At 37.8% G+C, this 20,510-nt stretch overlaps 2 non-coding genes across 2 annotated transcripts; both read right to left on the minus strand.

Moving 5' to 3' along the window:
- Positions 1 to 7,139: 7,139 nt before the first annotated feature.
- Trnae-cuc (transfer RNA glutamic acid (anticodon CUC)) lies at positions 7,140 to 7,211 on the minus strand. The gene has a single exon. It is a non-coding gene; the product is annotated as a tRNA-Glu (tRNA).
- A 603-nt stretch (positions 7,212 to 7,814) lies between these two features.
- Positions 7,815 to 7,886, minus strand: Trnae-cuc (transfer RNA glutamic acid (anticodon CUC)). Its single transcript has one exon. It is a non-coding gene; the product is annotated as a tRNA-Glu (tRNA).
- Positions 7,887 to 20,510: the final 12,624 nt, after the last annotated feature.

The raw sequence follows: 20,510 nt of genomic DNA on the forward strand, positions 1-20,510 counted from the left end.
TCATTATAAAGCACCGAAAATAGTAAAAATCTTGGTAGGTATATTTTAAGACGTCGAGCGGCTGATACTCAAAGCAACTCAGATAGCTTTTTTTAGATTGAATTATTTTTGTACGTGATAAAAGCAAGCAATAAAACACGAAATCACGGTATACTCAATCAAATTACAACTTGCAAAACTCGAATGGGAACCATCACAATAATCTACAGAATACCAAACCACTGACCTATGCGTCTAGAGCGGTGATATTTTTTTCCAAATTTATACTATAATATACTATAAATATGACCCGTTTATAATATTTTGGTTTTCATGATTCATTGTGGCCATAATTTTTGGTTATTAAGTAATATCCATTTCTTTCCACTTAGTTGTAGAGAGCTAGGAAAATATTCATTGAAAATGGTTGGTTATCAGACACATTAAATATGCCATGGATAGTTAATGCAACGCTTGTGTGAATAAATCAGATAAATGGGATTTGAATGTGACCTATGATACGTCGACAGGTCAAACAGAGTTCTTCTAGTCCGACTTTAAGGTAGAATGCGTCGCGGTGACAAATTTCACTGAAAATCAAAGTTCTTCAATTCTCTCCAAACTTTGCTATATGCAAAATTGTTTCTATTGCAATAATAAAAGACCTTTGGGGTTTCACGGAAGCCGTCAATCTTTGGGGTTTCACGGTCTTGTTTTCACGGAAGCCGTCAATCTTTCATTTCCATGAAGAATTAAAGCGGTATTCGGCGGCCATATTGAATTCTAAAATGACTAAATTTTGATGTCATTTTGACCTCTATTTCAAAAAATTTGCATGCAGACCCCTGACCCTTTTTAGTGATTTTAAATGAGAATAGGTTGAAGTTTTCTAATAACAACAACAGTTTATAGTTTATTTCCAAGACACATTATACATTGAGAAGAAAAATGTAGACTTTCATCTTGAGAATGACTAACATCAAATGTTCATAGGACATAAATGCATCATTTTATCATTTCCTTCGTTGTTTTATAAATTTCAAGTTTTGTGATCGATCGCAGATATTGAGTGAGATATCTGGGGTGTTTTAGCTAACCGACAAAATCACGAAACCATTGGTCTTGTAGTGAACAGTGCAGTCCGGTTACAGTGTATAACATTCAACACGTTCTAACAACACTTTCACTGTAAGAATCAGTAATGCCAGGCCGTACGATAGACAAAAGACATACGTGTAAAGATTTGTTCCTTACCTGTAAGTGCTAATGTGAGGAATAAATTCTGTGTGATTTTCGTTCCTTGTCTTCTGAACTCCATTATAATTATCTAGTGAAATTGTTAAATCAAAAAAGGGAAGGACTGAATTGTTAAGTAACGAAATAATTTTACTTGTCCTGATAATAAAAAGGAAGCTTATTACATGTTGATGTAGAAACGTTAACACCAACAGCATTTTGTAGGACTAGATCAGACAGACAGACAGACAGACAGACAGACAGACAGACAGACAGACAGACAGACAGACAGGCAGACAGACAGACAGACAGACAGACAGACAGACAGACAACTTGAATAGAGACTGACTGCCTGCCTGCAGGCCTGACTGACTGACTATCTGACTGACTGACTGACTGACTGACTGACTGACTGACTGACTGACTGACTGACTGACGGACGGACGGACGGACAGACGGCCCGATAGACAAGGCCGGGAGATTACACCAACACAAAAGATAGACAGCGAGGGTGTGATGAGAATTAGAAACATATACATGTACATATATAATTTTGGATTCAATGAAAACACTTAACGGTATATCTTAGGTGATAGTATTTTTGCACAGTGATTGATGCACTCTTAGGAACTGTCCTTAATATAACACATTCCAGTTCCCAACGTTCGCGTAATTTCCCAATGGGTTTGTATTTGTCATTTCATCCATTCCCTGTCTAGCAAAAGTAATTCAGAGGTTATACAGATATTGAATATGTCGCCTGTCAACTTGAAATCGAATGAGATGTAATACAACTCATTACGATTTTATTTGCATTTGAAGCTTTCCAAGGTAACACAATTCAATTTCACCTATTCTTGAAAGCTTCTATCAAAACGATCAAGTGAGAAAATTACATTTCTTGTGTCGTTATCACAAAGTCAGTAGTGGCTATTAAACTGGTTATGATTCTGAAAATAACTCTTTATCATTACACATCTAAATATTCACCAACGGAGAGACCGATGAAATCCGATGTAACAAACCCTGCCAGAAACAAATAGGTATGTTATTTATGAGTAAAAGCAATGCGACGAAATTAATGCTTGAAATGTCACAAGGCGTCGTTGAAAACCATTTGCAACAGCGATGTAATAAGTCTCTTTAAAACGGTAAATTCTGCATGCCAGAAAGGAAAGAATACTTGCAATAATGTTCCCAACGTTAGACTGTCACCAGTCCCTTGGGAGATTTTACCCTTGGGAGGCTACTAGTAACCGGGGGGGGGGGGAAGTTGACCATTGGTTTGCGAGAATTTCTGTTCAATGCACAGTACATTGTTTTATAATTACGCTATATTATAACAGCTCCAATGTTTATCAGTAATCTAATGTAATTTTAATGAAATATTCCTCACATCACTTTAAATGTCATGATAATCGCGTCAATCCTATCAACATATCTATCCTCCTTGTGTTATATCACGTGAAAAGGAATACATTATGGCCTTTGAACTTAAGTGTAAAAAAATGACAGACTGGATTTCTCGAACATCTAGAAAGTAGTTATTTTGTTTTTAGGTCTACTCATATTGAATGTTTTGAAATCCATTAACATTAAGGCACTTCACCTTTTACGTTAATACAAAAAGTGATGCATTTCTTACACGTTTCGATTAATTATACGTCTCGGCGATATAGTACACTCTTCCATGAATACGAACCCCACTAATACAGTAGAAATAGCAATAGTTGCAATTGGATAAATTGGAGTTATTTGTACATTGAATCAGGCTTGTAATAACATCAATGGATTTTCGTGTGTAAAATGCATTACTACTATATATTTAGTCCCCATGGACGTTTATGTAGTTCGTTTTACATCGAGGATTACCACGTAAATGTAATGGTCTTTCTGTAGCTGCTTCAAAATAGAATATGAACACTGTCTGGTGTGTTTATGTACCTTCCCTGTCTGGAGCAATCGATTTGGGACCTAGTTTATACATGTTTCTGTACTCCAGGTTTAAGGTAGAAATATCGTCATATATGGTCTTGACACATGCAGGTATACAATGGATTTGGAGTAGATGGGTGAAAATATTATTTTCCGATGATAATGTCCTCTATACCATTGTTAGGATATAAGAATCATTTTGCTAAGTACGCAATCATATCTCCTTATTATTTCCATTAAACAATGAATCGATTTAAGATTTAAATGGATTTCTTGAAAGTGTATTTTATGACAGTGCTTTTATCACGATGTCTGGCTCATATATTCTAGAATAGTTATTATCAATAATACAGTTCCAGGAATGACGACACGTCACCACGCCATTACTAAAAATGTTCTGTAACAAACAATTTCCATTAGCGTCAGTCCACCCTCGGGATATTTCAAGACAAAAACATACATGACAGTCAATCGTGAAATAAGACTGGGTCTGGGAGAGAAAATGTAACATTTGACTTACCAGCAGATTGAAATTACTTCATTAAACTCACACTTTCCAATCAGCTTTGTAATTCTTCATGTTGTCGTCTGTGGAAAGATGTTTGGAAATTCCATCAATATAACCTACATTATATCCACTTCAGAAAGAAGAAGTTCTATGTCGTCTGTTTGCCTACACTGTGCTATACTGCACGGATTCAGATATGCTTCGTTGGAAAAAAAAATCCATATACACACGTAACCCATCTTAAAATGGTATGTAAATTTATGGTAATATTGAACTTTTTGAACAGCCAATAGCGTGACGAGCGTGATAGTAGCGTAATAGTCATGGAAGCACAGAACAATTTATTTATTGACATTTCTTCATTCAAAAGTCGTCTCTAGAGGCCATGCATAACTAATGTTGACGAACGACAATTTATGTATACTGTACATATACATATAAATTGAGTCGCTGTTTTTCGATGCATATAATAATGACGATTTCTGTATTAAAAATGCTCGCATTCCAATACATGACAGTGATATCTTCAAATGTGAAATTCTATACCAAAGCAATGAGCAAACAATACGCCGTATTCCGGTTATCGAAGAAGCCCCGAAAAGATAAAAGATATGATTGTTTGGCCACTAGGGGCGCTGTTTAAGAACCGGAAGTGAGGGCCAGAATTGTAGAGCATTGTTGCAAAGCATAGAGTCTATAGGCATCGTAACCACTGACTAAAGATTTTTTGTCATTCCCCGTAACTTTACGCTATAATATTGCATTATCGCCCATCAAATAACGAAATAGCAAATTAACCTCTTGTTCTCCTAATATTTCGCGTAAGTTTGGCTCTGCAATTGGACCGTGAGGAAAACCCAAAAGTAGCAACATTTTGAAACGGGTAGTACACTGACATCTCACTCACGTTTTCAGTGTGACCTCGTCCATTTGCGTTACCGTTGGAGAAATTGTAGCGATTGCTTCCAGTCAAACATCGGAACGGAAAAAGGTACAAAAACAGACGAAAGAACCCTCAAAATCACAATATACGCTACAGTTATTGCAGCTTGTATAAAACCAATCTGATTAAAATCCGACGTAGATGTCGGCTAATCGTTCATTGCTATTTTACTTTCGTTATTGTGCCTGAATTGACCTTCGTGGTACATGTTTGATCGCCTCCTCTACCGATCAGGACAAAAACGTAAACATGTACCACGAAGGTCAATTCAGGCAAAATAACGAAGGTAAAATAGCAATGAACGATTAGCCGACATCTACATCGGATTTTAATCAGATCGGTATAAGACATGGTATGATGAGTGAACCACGTAAACGTTATATGGAAGGCCGATTCATTGAAGGGGTGGGCGGTGTGGTACATCAATCACAATAACAATATTTATGATTCGTTGCCGACTTCAATGGTTTTTTTTATACACTGATGGTCCTGAATGAAGAATAGCAAGCTAACCAAAGTGTGATAGTAAAGATGAGTATATCAATACAAATATGTTTATGCCAACTTATAACCATTACATGAAATGTTTTTTTCCGGACAAAGTTTTATGATTTCACCCGTGGTGCTACACCACTGTTCTAATAAACAAGGAAGGCCTAAGTATGCGGCGACATCAGTTACAATATAAACATGTGGCTTGGTAATTGTCGACCGAACTCTCAATATTGCAATGACTGTAGCTGGAAGCTGTTCAATCTGATTAAAATCCGATGTAGATGTCGGCTAATCGTTCATTGCTATTTTACCTTCGTTATTTTGCCTGATATCATTTTTCTTGGTACATGTTTACATTTTTTAGCCTGATCGTAGAGGAGGCGATCAGGCAAGCTAAAAACATGTACCAAGAAGGTCAATTCAGGCAAAATAACGAAGGTAAAATAGCAATGAACGATCAGCCAACATCTACATCGGATTTTAATCAGATTGGAAGCTGTTGTCAGATTTGTAATTTTCTAATCGTTCTTTTGTCAAGCAACAGACACCAGTAAGGTAAAGAAATATGTTTATCATGTCTACATCGGGTATATTTCGAAGGTCCTCCGTCCAACTTTCAATGTTTCCACTGTCGATTAGTTCTATATTTTGATGCCCGACATCCACTATTCGTCTCCTCGTCAGTTCTCTCAGAAAATTATCATTTTCTAGTGTTTCAAGACCAAGGTTGACAGCATTTCTGGCGATATCTAGTAGATTTAGAAGTAGTAATTTTCCACTCTTTTATGAATGCACGGAGTTCTTTTACGCCCATTTTGTTGACAGCTTCATACATCGCCATACTATTAGATGCCATGACGAAAATTCTGGCCCTCACTTTGTCAGATATGGTGCGCCCTCTCGCGATACTTTCCTGCGAAACAACCGGAAGTTCGATAACCGGAATACGCCGTATTAAGGACATATTTCATACTTCGTGTATTAGCATCACCACATATTAGTTACCCGGCATTCTGATTAGTCCAGCAGTCGTAAAGGGGTTTCGATTATTAATGTCTTTTTAAAGGTCATGGAAACGAAACACAAAGTAAGGGAAAAATCGTGCCAGCACAATATACAATCGCAAGTATTATACTACATCATTCACATTAGTTGTACTTCAGGCAGACGATATAGGTAAATTACCAAATACCTTACTTAGTATCTTACATTAATATACATTCTAAGGGATGACATTTTACGAGCACCGAACACATCTCAATTTCAGCGACTTTCTGTACTAACACACAGCCGTATATACATTCATATTGCAGTTTCAGGAAAGAAACATATGTGCCCAAGGGCGTACTTTGTGAAACAGTTTCTAATATATTACATTAGTTATTCCTACTTCGTCGTTGACTCTGAGGCGATCAGCGTGCCTAGGAAAGGTATAGGTCAGATAATCATTCATTTGTAGACGGCTGAATGTGTCACGATGGTCATATTATTACATCGCTCTTCACAGCTAATAAATCACAATTTGTGTCTAGGATCTCATAATTCACTGCTACAGTAGAAAGCATGTTAAAGGGAAAATAACAGAACGCCTCCATTTTATGCTAGGTTTGTACCATCTATCTGTACTCAATATTTTGTATTTCACGTTGTTGACCTTTGATCCTTTAACATCACGTTGTTGACCTTTGATCCTTTAACATCAAACAAAGAGACCACTTCACTATCATTACTTGTAGCTCAGTGGTACGATTGATGTGAAATCCTATCCTTAGTTTCCAATGTGGTAGTGATTTTGGGTTTGAAATATGGTCGATGCTCCCTGAGGTCTCGCGATATTCATATTCAGTTGCATATCCAAAATTTCGTTAAAGATACCATTTGATCCAAACCTTTGTTCTCACAATCTAAAAGCAAATATTATGATTGAACGACGATTGAAAAAAAGGCGCCCTGTGTGCTGCATTTAAAAAATATTTAAATTTTTCATATAGCAAAAATTTGGATGTTCTTACATTAACTGGTAATGTTTCCAAAAAATACTATTTCCCACACCGGGAATTGAACCCGGGCCTTGGCGGTGAGAGCGCCAAATCCTAACCACTAGACCATATGGGAGATATATATCAAACATAATATATAGCTTAATAAATTTTCTTGGTCTATAAAATAACAAAAAGTGTCACGAAACACGTTCCCCACTGCACTGCACTTAAAGGGCATAAGCCGAGTTTATACGTATGTTTGCTGCATATTAAAATATGTCTAGCCTATAGCATTATATTACTTACTGAGTCAAACTGAATCATCACTTACTTTAAGGTGACTTAAATCTGGCATTTAGGCACAAAACATAAAAACGTTGCAATGGCGTCAGTATATGGATACTACCCCCCCCCCCTTTATGTTATAAGAAGATGATTTTTAACATCGACATGAACATTGTTATATAATTACTAGCATTTACGTAATCATGTAAATATCGTTCAGAGTTTGTTTTCAATTTTACTGCACAGTATAGTATTGTTACAATGAACAGGGTTTTAAATTCTAATAACCGAGGTGACGGAACTCATATCTTAGATTGTTCTGCACACTCAAATCAAATTTCTTGATTTTCGTAATTAGACGAAGATCGGAAAAACAATCTCGGCATCTATGACGTTGTGCTATACCATGTACATATTATTATCAGAAATTAACCATCTCCAAAAGTATATGTTCCCACACCGGGAATTGAACCCGGGCCTTGGCGGTGAGAGCGCCAAATCCTAACCACTAGACCATATGGGAGACGTGCAGACTTTCCGTTTAATGGATTAATTTCTTTGTGCATGAAATGATAACCTTGTCTGGTATAGAATATTAATTATATGATCGATTTTTATCAAAGAATTTTGTGATTTTGGGGGGCTTTGTCTGAATATGAGAAAAGGGTTTCGATACCACGAGTAAGGTATTATATCTAACAAAACATTAAAAAAAAAAAAAAAGTTCAAGTTGTAGCTAGTGCGGCTGTATAGTAGTGCTTGTAAAGCCGTCCCTTCCTTCTCCGTCCTGGGCAATTAACGCACCCTGTGGTCAAATATTAGCAAATAATCGACTAATTAGTAATTTTACCTCGCCGTGGCTTCAAAAGTCCCAGTTCGGATGACCCAAAATATCGAAATCTCAAGTTCAACTGTAATTTCGAGCCTCCTCCTTGTACAGTCGGAACTGGAAAGTTCCGATTTCGACACTTTTTTTTATCTTACCAGAGACTACTATCGTCAAAGAGATGTAAAATGAGTACATATTCGATCGATTGCTAATATTTGATAGCTGGGTATGTAATTCTTTTGTTATTGGTACGTCAATATTTTGAGTTGGCGCACTCGATATTACTTAGGCGGGTTACGTTGCTTTTCGCAGGACGGTGTTGAGCGAACGCGTGCACCGTCTACAAGCAGGACTATGTAATTTGTAAGGAGCGACATTCATGCCCCGCTGTCAGCCAACACTCACTGGTTGAGAAGCCTGATAGGAATGAATAACACGACGTATTTTACAATCTAATTTTGATGAAGTTAGACTATAAAATCAGGCCGTTGGTGGCGCTTCAATAATCTACTGTACCGCGTACGATATACTGCGCTGACGATCATGCTCAAAGAGCGCCACCAACTTCATTTTACTGTCTAATCCACCTAAATTTACTTTATCACAGTCCTTGAACGGAGGATGTGTCATATAAACAGAAAATGGGGTCATGGCGATGTTGAAAAGGACGCTCACGATAGGAGGTATACTTTACCAAACTATATGATGACGCGTCGACGACCGACCTCAGAGTTTGTTATTGTAGTCGTACACAAGGACAGCATGAAGATATATAATGACAAGAGGATACAGTTATATGACTGTAGTAAAACCATATTGAGACACTGATAGTGACATATATTTGTAAATGTTTAGTCTGTGTCTGGCCATTGAAGTTGCATATGTGGAGGAGTCAATGTTGTTTTCGTGGCATATCACAACGAATACAGTATGTATAGCCTGGAATACATGCGGATGGGGTTATGGGGAAATCAAAATTCAAACCCCCAATCGCCTACTTTCTAGTACACAGTGTGATAGAGTACACATATTCCGGTTTTAAGATATCGTGATACATTGCTGGTAGCTTATGACTCGTCAGTAAATATAACTATGAATCAACGCGACGGGTTATAACTTGACCATAATATAAATAGATGGATTTATGCATATGAATACTGTTATATAATAACGTCTCACAGGGTATGTACTATAGGCAATGACAATGTAAGGGAAGTATTCGTCGGCTTTGCAAACATGTTGAAGGCGCGGTATGCGGAACTGTGACGTGCACAACAAAACAAACAGTTTTTCATACCCTGACATAAAGGGACGGCTCAAATCAATGGTATGGCGAGAGGGTGGTCATTCCTGGTAACAGTTAGCATATCCTTGTCCTGGCCAAATATGAGAGAGAGAGAGAGAGAGAGAGAGAGAGAGAGAGAGAGAGAGAGAGAGAGAGAGAGAGAGAGAGAGAGAGAGAGAGAGAGAGAGAGAGAGAGAGAGAGAGAGAGAGAGAGAGAGAGAGAGAGAGAGAGAGAGAGAGAGAGAGAGAGATTGTATATACATATATTTCTTTTGATCTTAGATTAATTTAGAATCAAGATAGACAAGTGTCACTTAAATTCGATAAATACGATATGTTCGAGTGTTACCATATACCAGTACATCCCTCGCCCTTGGCCCTCAGAAAACAATTCATTATTAACCTTTGTAAACCTGTTGAACGATGAACGGGCAAACCATTGATACTTGATTGTAATGAATACAGGAAGTAACTGTTAATCCCCCCCCCCCACCCGATATTTGATATCGCCTACCTTGTTGGTCACCGCTTTTTAAAGTTGACGCGTGCGCAAAGTATGTGACCCTGTTCTCAGTTGAAAGCCGGCGTCGTTAATATTAGACGGAGAGCGGGCCAGTGGAGTTGTGTGTGTCGAATGTTGATTAGAACGGCGTTTTCGGTTACACGTTACAACAGAACAAAATACTGATCTATCGAGGGAGTGTTTTCCGAAGATTCCTAGTGATTTTGGAACAAAAAGCAGCAGTATGAGAATCCGAGGTGGGCGTATCATGGTGGGGATCATACTTTCATTCGCTCTTGCCGTTGTAGCAATTGTTGCATTTGCAGTGTGTTATGTTGTACTTGTGGAGCCAGCATGGAAAGCTATAACAACAGCCAATCAATTTCTACAGACGAACTGTACCGTTGAATCTGTCTCAACAAAAGTGAAAGACTGTTCAAAGGAGTGTATGCACGGCTATTCTTGTCCAGCCACTTTCAGTTGTACTCAAATTCACGTCAATTATGTAACACGTGACAATCAGACTACCCTGTCGTCAACTTTGTATAACGACCTTTCCACTCTGACACACCAACCAACGGTAAGTAGGTCGGAATGCTACACGATTCATGCCAGTTGTTTTGGAATGTTTTACATTTTGTGACATTTCCTTCGAGTAGGTAGTATGTAGCTTACAACATGTAGAACGATCACGTTGGTTGACACACAGAAAGTATTCAATGAAGTCGTTATGACAGTTCGGGCCTTTGAGGTGCTCATAAATTATACATTGCCAATTAAGAGGTATTTACTGAATACCTGCATTTGTCTTCACAGTAAATACATGCACAGTATCATAACATGTCATATCATATCATGTATATATCATATCATAGCACATTATATCATTATCATATCATATAGTCCTATTTGCAGACGGACTAAGTCGGGGCGCGACTATGACATTGTCCCTAAATCAAGACCGACTTATTACTCCGTGTACGGGTGTATCATATCATATCATATCATATCATATCATATCATATCATATCATATCATATCACATCACATCACATCACATCATATCATATCATATCATATCATATCATATCTCTTATATCATAATCATATATCATTTATGTACATATTCTTGTTGTGTATCATGCAATCAAATGTAAGCTTATATATTTACATAAATTAAATCTGATCCAATCTGAAAACAGACAAGGTTCGATTTTATTAGAGACTGTTGCTGTGAATGCCCAACTTGTAAACAAACGACAATTACAAATGACAAGGACAATATAGTACCTCAGTAGCCATGAAGTACTGTAAATAAAATGATTGGAGCCTTCTCGAAATCTATCGATCTCCGTGATCACATTTTTATCAGATTGCTGAAGATGATAACGTTGGTAATAGGGTGATAATAGTGGTGGTTACGACTATAGTCTAGTTTAGCCCAGGAATGTCATTTGGCCTAAAACTACATTCCTAACATGTTTTCCTATTGTATCATGTTCACATACAAAGTGATTGGATAGGTGTTTACTTTAGAAAATGGTACTGCACTGTACTTGTATCTTCTGTGACGACGATTATTCTCTCACTGTCAAGTTTACGGATGACCATACGTCCACACGTATGGATGGATGCGGAATAAACTCTTTTCAACTCAGATCACATTCCCTCTATCACAGACATGTACATATCCACCCACCAACCCACCCACACACACACACATACACACACACACACACACACTCACACACACACACACACACACACACACACACACTCACACACACATACACATACACACACATAGGGACCGTGGCAGATCAACCATTTTCCAACAGCACACCTGGAATACCAAAGCTTCAACCTGATCCACCCGTTTCCTATACATATAGTATAACTCATTAGGAGACATGCATAAATAGAGGCTGCCAAAGAATCTACACAGTTTTCCATCCATGTATGTCGTAATACATGTTTTTGTTCTCTCTCATACCAACTATAACCTTAATCTTCTCGTTTATTTTTCAGTGTTCAGCCGCAGTGTCTTGTCCTGACCAACAATCATACGATGAAATTCAAACAGAGGTAGCCAACTTTACGACGAAATATGGCCGAGTTGGAACGTCATACACCTGTCTATACAGCACAGAAAATCCAAGTCAAGTTGTGATTTGTAATGTTGACATACCAAATGAACAGGTTATTTTCCATGCTATCTTTTGGCCGGCCTGTGTCCTAGCACTGAGTATGTCTGTTTACGTGTTTTTCCACTACAGACGAAGAAAAATACAAAAACGTTACCAGCAGTACGTTGAACGGTTAGGGCTCAATGGTAACGCATCAAATGTCGTATATCGAAGACTTGAAATATCCTCGTCGGGCGTTTAATATTTTTGATACTTTTGACACAATGGTGCATAATATTAATTATTATAGCCTTCAAGGTGTAAATGTATACCCGTATTAATAACCGGTGTATTTTATATTACGAACAAAGGACGGTGTTATGTAACGGGGAGTCACAACTGTGCACGGACTCGAACTAAACCAACAATGGTACCACGTTTTGATCGACCTGAGAGCCGAATCGATGTTTACTTTACACACCAGTATATGTATTAACTCTGGACCAATACCATATAAGGACATTCCAACTTTCTTTATAACCATGTACACCAGCCTTGACAGAGGCTTTCATCTCATTTTCAAACCTCATCCACTACGTACGTATACTGCGCATATTTTCGAGATAACAATCTGAATACTAATATGTATTTTTGAAGTACGTGCAATTTCTGACATTCACCAACGTAGCGTCATATATTATTTTAGACCGTTGTCATACTAAATATTGAAACGTTTTTATCGGTTTAATAAACATTGATTACTCACCCATCGATCACATGACCAAATTCGGTGATGTGAGTACAATATAGAAATGAAAGCTGTCAAACTTTATAATGATATGTAACAGACATATGTCATGCCTTTTTTACAACTCAATATTTGAATAAAACAAAGTAAGCCATTCATAGTTCAGTATTCGTCAATGTGTATATTCAAAATCTCAGACGTAATGTTCGTCTTAATGATTGTTATATGTTTATTTGGATACCATCTATTCTCTGACATTATATGCTACAAATATATCACGCACGAAAAAGACATAAAGCTACATACTTTCAGAGTCACACCTAACATATGAATTAGCTAAAGTATGTGGAGATCTCGTATATTAGCAACTTCAGATTATTCCAATGGCACAAAATTAAAAAAAAAAGATGTGATCTGTCAGTGTTTTTGTAAGTTTGGATGGCCACAATGAATGTATACTCTCCACCTATTCGTGAGACCGAAAGGGTGGTATATATATACCTCCACAACAGTTACTCTAAACTTGGAATGAATTCGAAGTATTCACAAGCATTGTAGCTCCCCTTCGGGTCTCCGCTCGTTACTCTGTAACTGGCTACAATCAATTATACTCCCCAACTACTAATTTGGGGCATGAAACGACAGAATGCATGTGAAAACATTACCCAGGTACACATAATCCTCGCAATCACGCCAGTTTACAAATTTGTGTGGACAAATTTGTTACTTTAACAACATTTCATGTCGATATTTTGGTTTGCTGAACAATTATGGCGTTGTTGTCACCTGTTGTATATTATTTCCACACATAGAGATTATGTCCGAGGGTTTGTGTTATTACAGTGTAACACCTGTTTGGGTAGTTGCTTTGTAAAAATACTTTGTTACTTCTGATTTCTTAGGACACTCAACTGATCAAGAATGAAAAACAGCAATGGGATTTATGATGATGATGATGATGATGATGATGATGATGATGATGATGATGATGATGATGATGATGATGATGATGATGATGATGATGATGGTGGTGGTGGTGGTGGTGGTGGTGGTGGTGGTAGTGGTGGTGGTGGTGGTGGTGGTGGTGGTGGTGGCGGCGGCGGTAAAACGAAATTTTTAGTGATGATTGTATATAAACGCCGTTTATGTAATAGTTTGTATATGGGAGGTTATAGTTACGTAGTTTATAAGTAGTTCCGAATCGTTTTTGTTTTGTTATGTTTTGTTATGTTTTGTTTTGTTGTTTTTTGGGGGGTTGGGGGTTATCGTTACGCCGTTTACGAGTACTTCGTATATGGGGGGGGGGGGTTATCGTAAGAACATATCGGTACACATATATAGGGCCTATTATATGTCAAGTGAACTCATGATTTCGGCGTCCGCTCTCAATCCTTTAAATAAAGCTAAGGAAACAAATCAGTTTATCTGAAGGAAATAGGTCAACCATGACAACAGGTGTAGAGACAAATCTGAACGTGCTGAGAACTAAACACCAGCTTGGAATCGGTACATGTCATACAGTAAAAATTATGACTTTAGCCTTCGGACAATATTCAAAGAGCCACAGAACTTCCAGTCGGTATAATAGTACTTAGATTAATTGTATAGCTGCCATGTGTAAACATTCAAAAATTCCTTTCTCAGGCTGTAGACTATCGACTATAATAGTGATAACAGTCGAAAAATCACAAGCGACTGTCAGAACAATCTAGAGGGTGGATAAAACATAATTAACATGTCACCATTTTATCAGAACAACTTCATACATCACAGAGATATCAAACCCCTACCCCTACCCCTAATGATTTTTTTCTGTACTGTAATAGTACGCATCGCACCAGTGCGTCAAACTGTGCATTTACTCGATGTTAAAGATTGTTATCGAGGCCAAGGCCACAGCTTCCATATGAACACAAGGATTTCCCCATCATCATTATTCCCAGCTGCTTTCCTTCATGGCATACTTGCTTCCTGGCAGATAACGAGAGGATAATGTCCACTTCTTTGTTTTGACTCTCTGAACACAAAAAGGGAAGGAAATATTTTAATACCGTTAGTTGTAATTTATACTGCGTTTAGAAAAAACACCACATCATACATCACTGTTCTCGAGTGGAGGAAATCTAAACACCAGAAACGAGCTAGTATAACCAGGTCGTGTACCAAGGGTTGTAATTATTTACGAATAACATTTCGCCTGTTAATTAGGTCAACAAACTGTGTTTTACCGACTTGATGAACGTAAGTTAATCTGGCATCATTATTGGATATATCAAATACGCTATATCAAATAACACTTGCCTTTTTTATTTATGACCCCTCCCTTAAGGAAAAGTGAAAAAGCAATATGTATTGAAATATTAAAGTATCTCTTGTAGATAAATCACACACAGAACTCAGATACTATCACATATCTTATGACAAAGTCTAACATCATTAATTTTACCAGTGCACATGATGGATCGAAATTACTCATTGTTCTTGTTACGTATTCAGTCAGAGAGTGGAATATCATCCATTGGAATAATATCCCGATCAAGATAAGATTTTTGTATCCAGTTCAGGATAAATGCCCTTTGAACTCTCTGGCGCAACGTAACTACGAACTGGGGCATGAGGAAACAGCTATGTGTGATTTCTACTCTCAAAGACCTACAGGGATAACACGTAGGTTGTTCAGGACAATTTTTCAGTGCAAGGGTTTGACGAGTGTTCTGAAATAAACGGTATCCGTTTATCCCGATCGGGATAAACCATTTGTAGGAACAATTTAATACACTAGTTAAATAAACTTTATGCTACATATAAATTGCAAAGAAGAAAAAACGGAGACAGATTGAGTAATATACTCTTTTAAGTTTTAGAGTTCACTGTCATATTCGTTCTATTCGAACTTAGGAGAACACACGCACGAATAGCGAAGTGCGCCCTCAACGTTCACTTGCAACGAACGCCATGACCACATGATGCAGACAATAACACAATCCGATGTACGTATATGGCATTGGTGAATTCGAATACCATAAAACTAAAGCGACTGCTAAGTTAGCGGTATTGCCATCTAATTTCTCTTATAAATTCAAATGTCAAGTTTATATCACAAATATGATCGTACAATAACGATGAAACGTGCGAAGCAGGTTGGTTTCATATTTTTTCATGTTTTTCTTTTTTATTGTCACGCATATATACTTGTAAATGTTCTTATTGTTGTTGTTTTTCTGTATTTTCTGTCTTTTCACTTCTGGTATATACGCCAAGTCTGCCACCACTAGTACATAACGTATAGGATGCTAAGTTGAGATTCAGTTACTCATAAAGATGAAAAAGAAGAAAAAAGATCACAAAGTTCTTCAGTCAAGAGTAAGTATGATCGAAAATATATCTGAAAATTAATATGTAAATACCATATAATTTCTGATCGGGAAGCGATCAAAATGTGTGTAAGTAGAATAGTAATAGACCCCCCCCCCCCGAGTCTGAGAACTTCACATTCTTGTTAGCCTCAAACTGGTCGCATCAAAGTTGTTCCCCACCCACACTCCACACTCCGAATAACAATAACCATATGATGTATCTACTGAGTGGCATTTACCATCCACGGTCTATGGTACGAGTACAGACCACGCCACGTATCTTTCTTTTTACATCTGTTACAATAGAAGATCAAATATATTACATTATCGTGTATACATTTTTCTATCTCATCACATTTTACAATTTTTCCATTATTCGCAAAATACGTTTATAACAAATGGAGACAAACACGTGCTTCTGATGTACATCTTATATAATGCGAATACATGAAATGTACAAACGTCATCTTTACTTGTCAGTGAATAGTGTAGTCCGTATATAAGGGGAAAGAGACTGTATATCGAAGCCCGCCCCCTTGCGGTCGGGAGATAAATTTGATAATGAGTTGTTGAAAATGTATCCATTGATTTTACAGATAGGGTCAGTGCACCATAGAACAGGAGAGATTGTGTTTGATTTGGATAATGTCAAAGTGACAAGTGAATCGTTAGTTCATCTTACCAAAGACAGACCTAAATACCTAGGAAGACGATATCCTTCAATACAGTACCGAAGAGATGGAACTCAGAAGAGACAGGATCTGTTTATGGGTTTTGACAGAATCGGCAGAAATAAGGTTAGTAGCCTGGAAAGCAAAACCAATGAAAACAAAATAATGAACGCAACATGAGAGAGAGAGAGAGAGATAGATACAGACAGACAGACAGACAGACAGACAGACAGACAGACAGACAGACAGACAGACAGACAGACAGACAGACAGACAGACAGACAGACAGACAGACAGACAGACAGACAGACAGACAGACAGACAGACAGACAGACAGACAGACAGTCAGACAGACAGACAGACAGACAGACAGACAGACAGACAGACAGACAGACAGTCAGACAGACAGTCAGGCAGGCAGGCAGGCAGGCAGGCAGGCAGGCAGGCAGGCAGGCAGGCAGACAGACAGACAGACAGACAGACAGACAGACAGACAGACAGACAGACAGACATGCCATCATTGTGCCATCTTTTTACCGATCCTTTCCCCGAATCACTTTATGACAATCTAATGTTCATACTATGTTTTTTGTAACTTTTCTCCCTTCTCATACAGGTTACTCCTGCATCTAGTGTCGCTTCTACATCCAATCAAAAGAAACCCTCCGTCAAAACATGTCCATGTTTCGGTAACTTGTTTTCGTGTTTGTGTGGAAAATGTACAAGGAAGAAAAAAGACCTAGAATCAAGGGTAAGTTGTCAAGATCAATATATGCATTTAAATTTGAATTTCTGTAGTTAGGACCTAACATTTCTCTGACATGTCTCCATGGATACATGTAAATTAACCCACGCCCGTTAACATTGTTTAAACGTGTTTTGATTTTAACAGCGAGGGGCATTGTACCCAAAATTCAAAGTTGCCGAGCATGAATTTGAAAACGTCAAACTGACCAGTGAACCGTTAGTTCATCTTACCAAAGACAGACCCAAATACCTAGGAAAACGACATCCTTCAATACAGTACCGAAGAGATGGTAGGAAGACAGGAAGAGATCTACTTGTGGGTTTTGACGAAATTAGCATTAGTAAGGTAAGTTGGTCTGCTAAGAAACGTTGGGATTAAAAACATTTAAAATAAACTGAACGCTATTGTGATGGAAAGAGACACAGTCAAGTATCACCTACCTGGATTATTCCAGTTGACCTGTACCTCATCATTCTAAGATAGTAGAACATTTAGGAATGATATGCAGACCACAAAGCTTTGCTGACTACCACCGTTATCCTAAAAGTATTGCGACATTTTATGTCTGTAGAGACAGGAGAGCAGACCCACTTGTTATTAGTGGTGAATTCAGTACGATGAGGACTTAGATCTTATAGGTACTCCCGTATAAGACAAAAAAGGCGACCACGATGACGCTATCACTACAAAAATGCATAGTATTGATTGCATATACTTCAAATTCGTTCTCCGGCTGTACACCAAGTTCACCTGTAGAGGACGCTCTACTAGTCTAAGGGTTGCTGACTCGGTTGTAAATCAAAATGGACAGGTTCTCCTTTTTATGGTTCCGATTCTACATTTATATTATGTTCATATAAAATATTGTATTGTTATGTGCAATGTAATGAATATGTGTTTATTGTGATATTTATTTGAAAGGAAATGGTCGATACATTGTAATAACGTTAAGTTGTGATTTAAATGAATGTTCTCTAATTTTATTACAGCAAGTACCAGGCGTTTCTTCCAAAGGTGAGCAACAGTTTGTTTTCTTATCTCTATTTTATTGAAAAAAAAAGAATACGAATGATCCCTTTTTATGGGGGGAGGGGGTTATAATGGCTTTTTCAAAGTGTCTTTTGGCTATTTATCATCACAAAGTTCGTAGGGTCTTCTTCAATAATGCCTATGCAGGACACATGTCTGATACAGTATATAAGATAATTTGTTGATTTTTTAAATAATTATTCTGTTTCATATATTTTTCACAGCGTCTGAGGGACTTTATGTAGCTCTTCCACATGTAGACTTAAGTGATTCAAAAACTGCATCTTTCCGTAAACGCCAGGCCTCTGAGGAATCCGGAGAGGCAGTAACAACAAGTGACAAGTTTCCATTTGTAGAAGAACCTACCACGTCTATCACAAGGGGGAAATTTGAGGGTTCACAGGGGATCTATGTAGCACTTCCACAGTTGGTCTTAAGTGAAAAGGAAACTTCTCGTAGAGATGAGCGTGTTAAATCTGTAATCGACAAAAGTAAATTCACAGATGTACAATATGATTTACTAAAGATAAAGAAGACACCGCGAAAGAACTCTGCAAGTATAACCTTAGCGAAGAATGTCATAAGTACCGTCCTCGATGAATTTGGATATAATGACGATGACATTACACATTCTCTATTACCGACAGTGACGTCTGCAGCCTCTGTTCACAACGAGGCAGATGACAATATGAAACGTCCGTCACCAACATTAGTGTCCGTATCGTCCATTGGTCTTGATGAAGATGACGTACATGAGTCTCCGTTATCTACAGAGATGTCTGTAACATCTAATGACCATGAAGCAGATTATGACATTATGAAACGTCAATCAACGATCTCAGTGTCTGCAATGTCTATTGGCCACGAGGCCGAAGCAGACAGCATTGAGAAATCCAGTCCACCACCGGCATTAGTGTCCATCGCATCTATTGGTCTCGATGACGATGACAGACAAAGGGGCTCGGGAACGACGACGACCTCGCAGTTTGGCCATGAGGAAAAAATACGGGAAACTGTAGCTCGTAATGTTCATGTGCTTCAAAAGGGGAATGAAATATTTGATATCTGTCAAGCATCGTACAGCGAGCCGTTGACACATCTCACAACGAAAAGACCGAGGTTTTCCGGTCGACGGACTCCTTCTAGAAAACATAGAAAGGTAAGGCTATGTTGTCAACAATAACAATGAAATATGAATATGTCAGAATACTTAATATGTAATTATGCCATGAAACTGTAAGTCAAACTAATTTTTCAATTACTGATCCAAACACAGTCGGCAAATTAAGCGTTGTAAAAAAACAGAAGTGATAATCTTCCTTGGCATGTTGACTGTGTATATTTTAGTGTCAAATACTACGAGAAAATTAGTATTTGAATATTTGAACGGTTAAAGTTTGACACCGTTTCTGTGTTTCACAAGCCCAACAACATAGGCAACAGTAGGAGGACAGTACACACTTATCTAAAACCCCAATTTAGGAAATTCAAAGTACGTCTGATGAAAATATAATGTGAACCACAGACAGACTTCTCTTGTGTGAACATAACCCGCGATATTAGGTATACACGTCACATAATTTCCCTAAATATGATGTCCCTCCTCGTTTCAGATGTCCCTGGGTGTTCATTCAATGGGTAAGTAAGTAAGTAAGTAACTTGGTAGCTGGTAATGAATATCAAGATACACTTTAGCCTAACAATATATATCAACTGTCCATCAGTTACAGGTTCATATACTTTTATTTGATTGACAAGATTGTTGTGTCACGTACGAACTAAGGATAAACTTTAGATCGATAGCCAAGAAGTCTTTGCAATTTTCTAATCACTCTTCAGAAAACTATGTATAT

The sequence above is a fragment of the Glandiceps talaboti genome, chromosome 12 (genome assembly GCF_964340395.1).
Source record: "Glandiceps talaboti chromosome 12, keGlaTala1.1, whole genome shotgun sequence".
In the NCBI taxonomy this organism is placed as follows: Eukaryota; Metazoa; Hemichordata; class Enteropneusta; family Spengelidae; genus Glandiceps; species Glandiceps talaboti.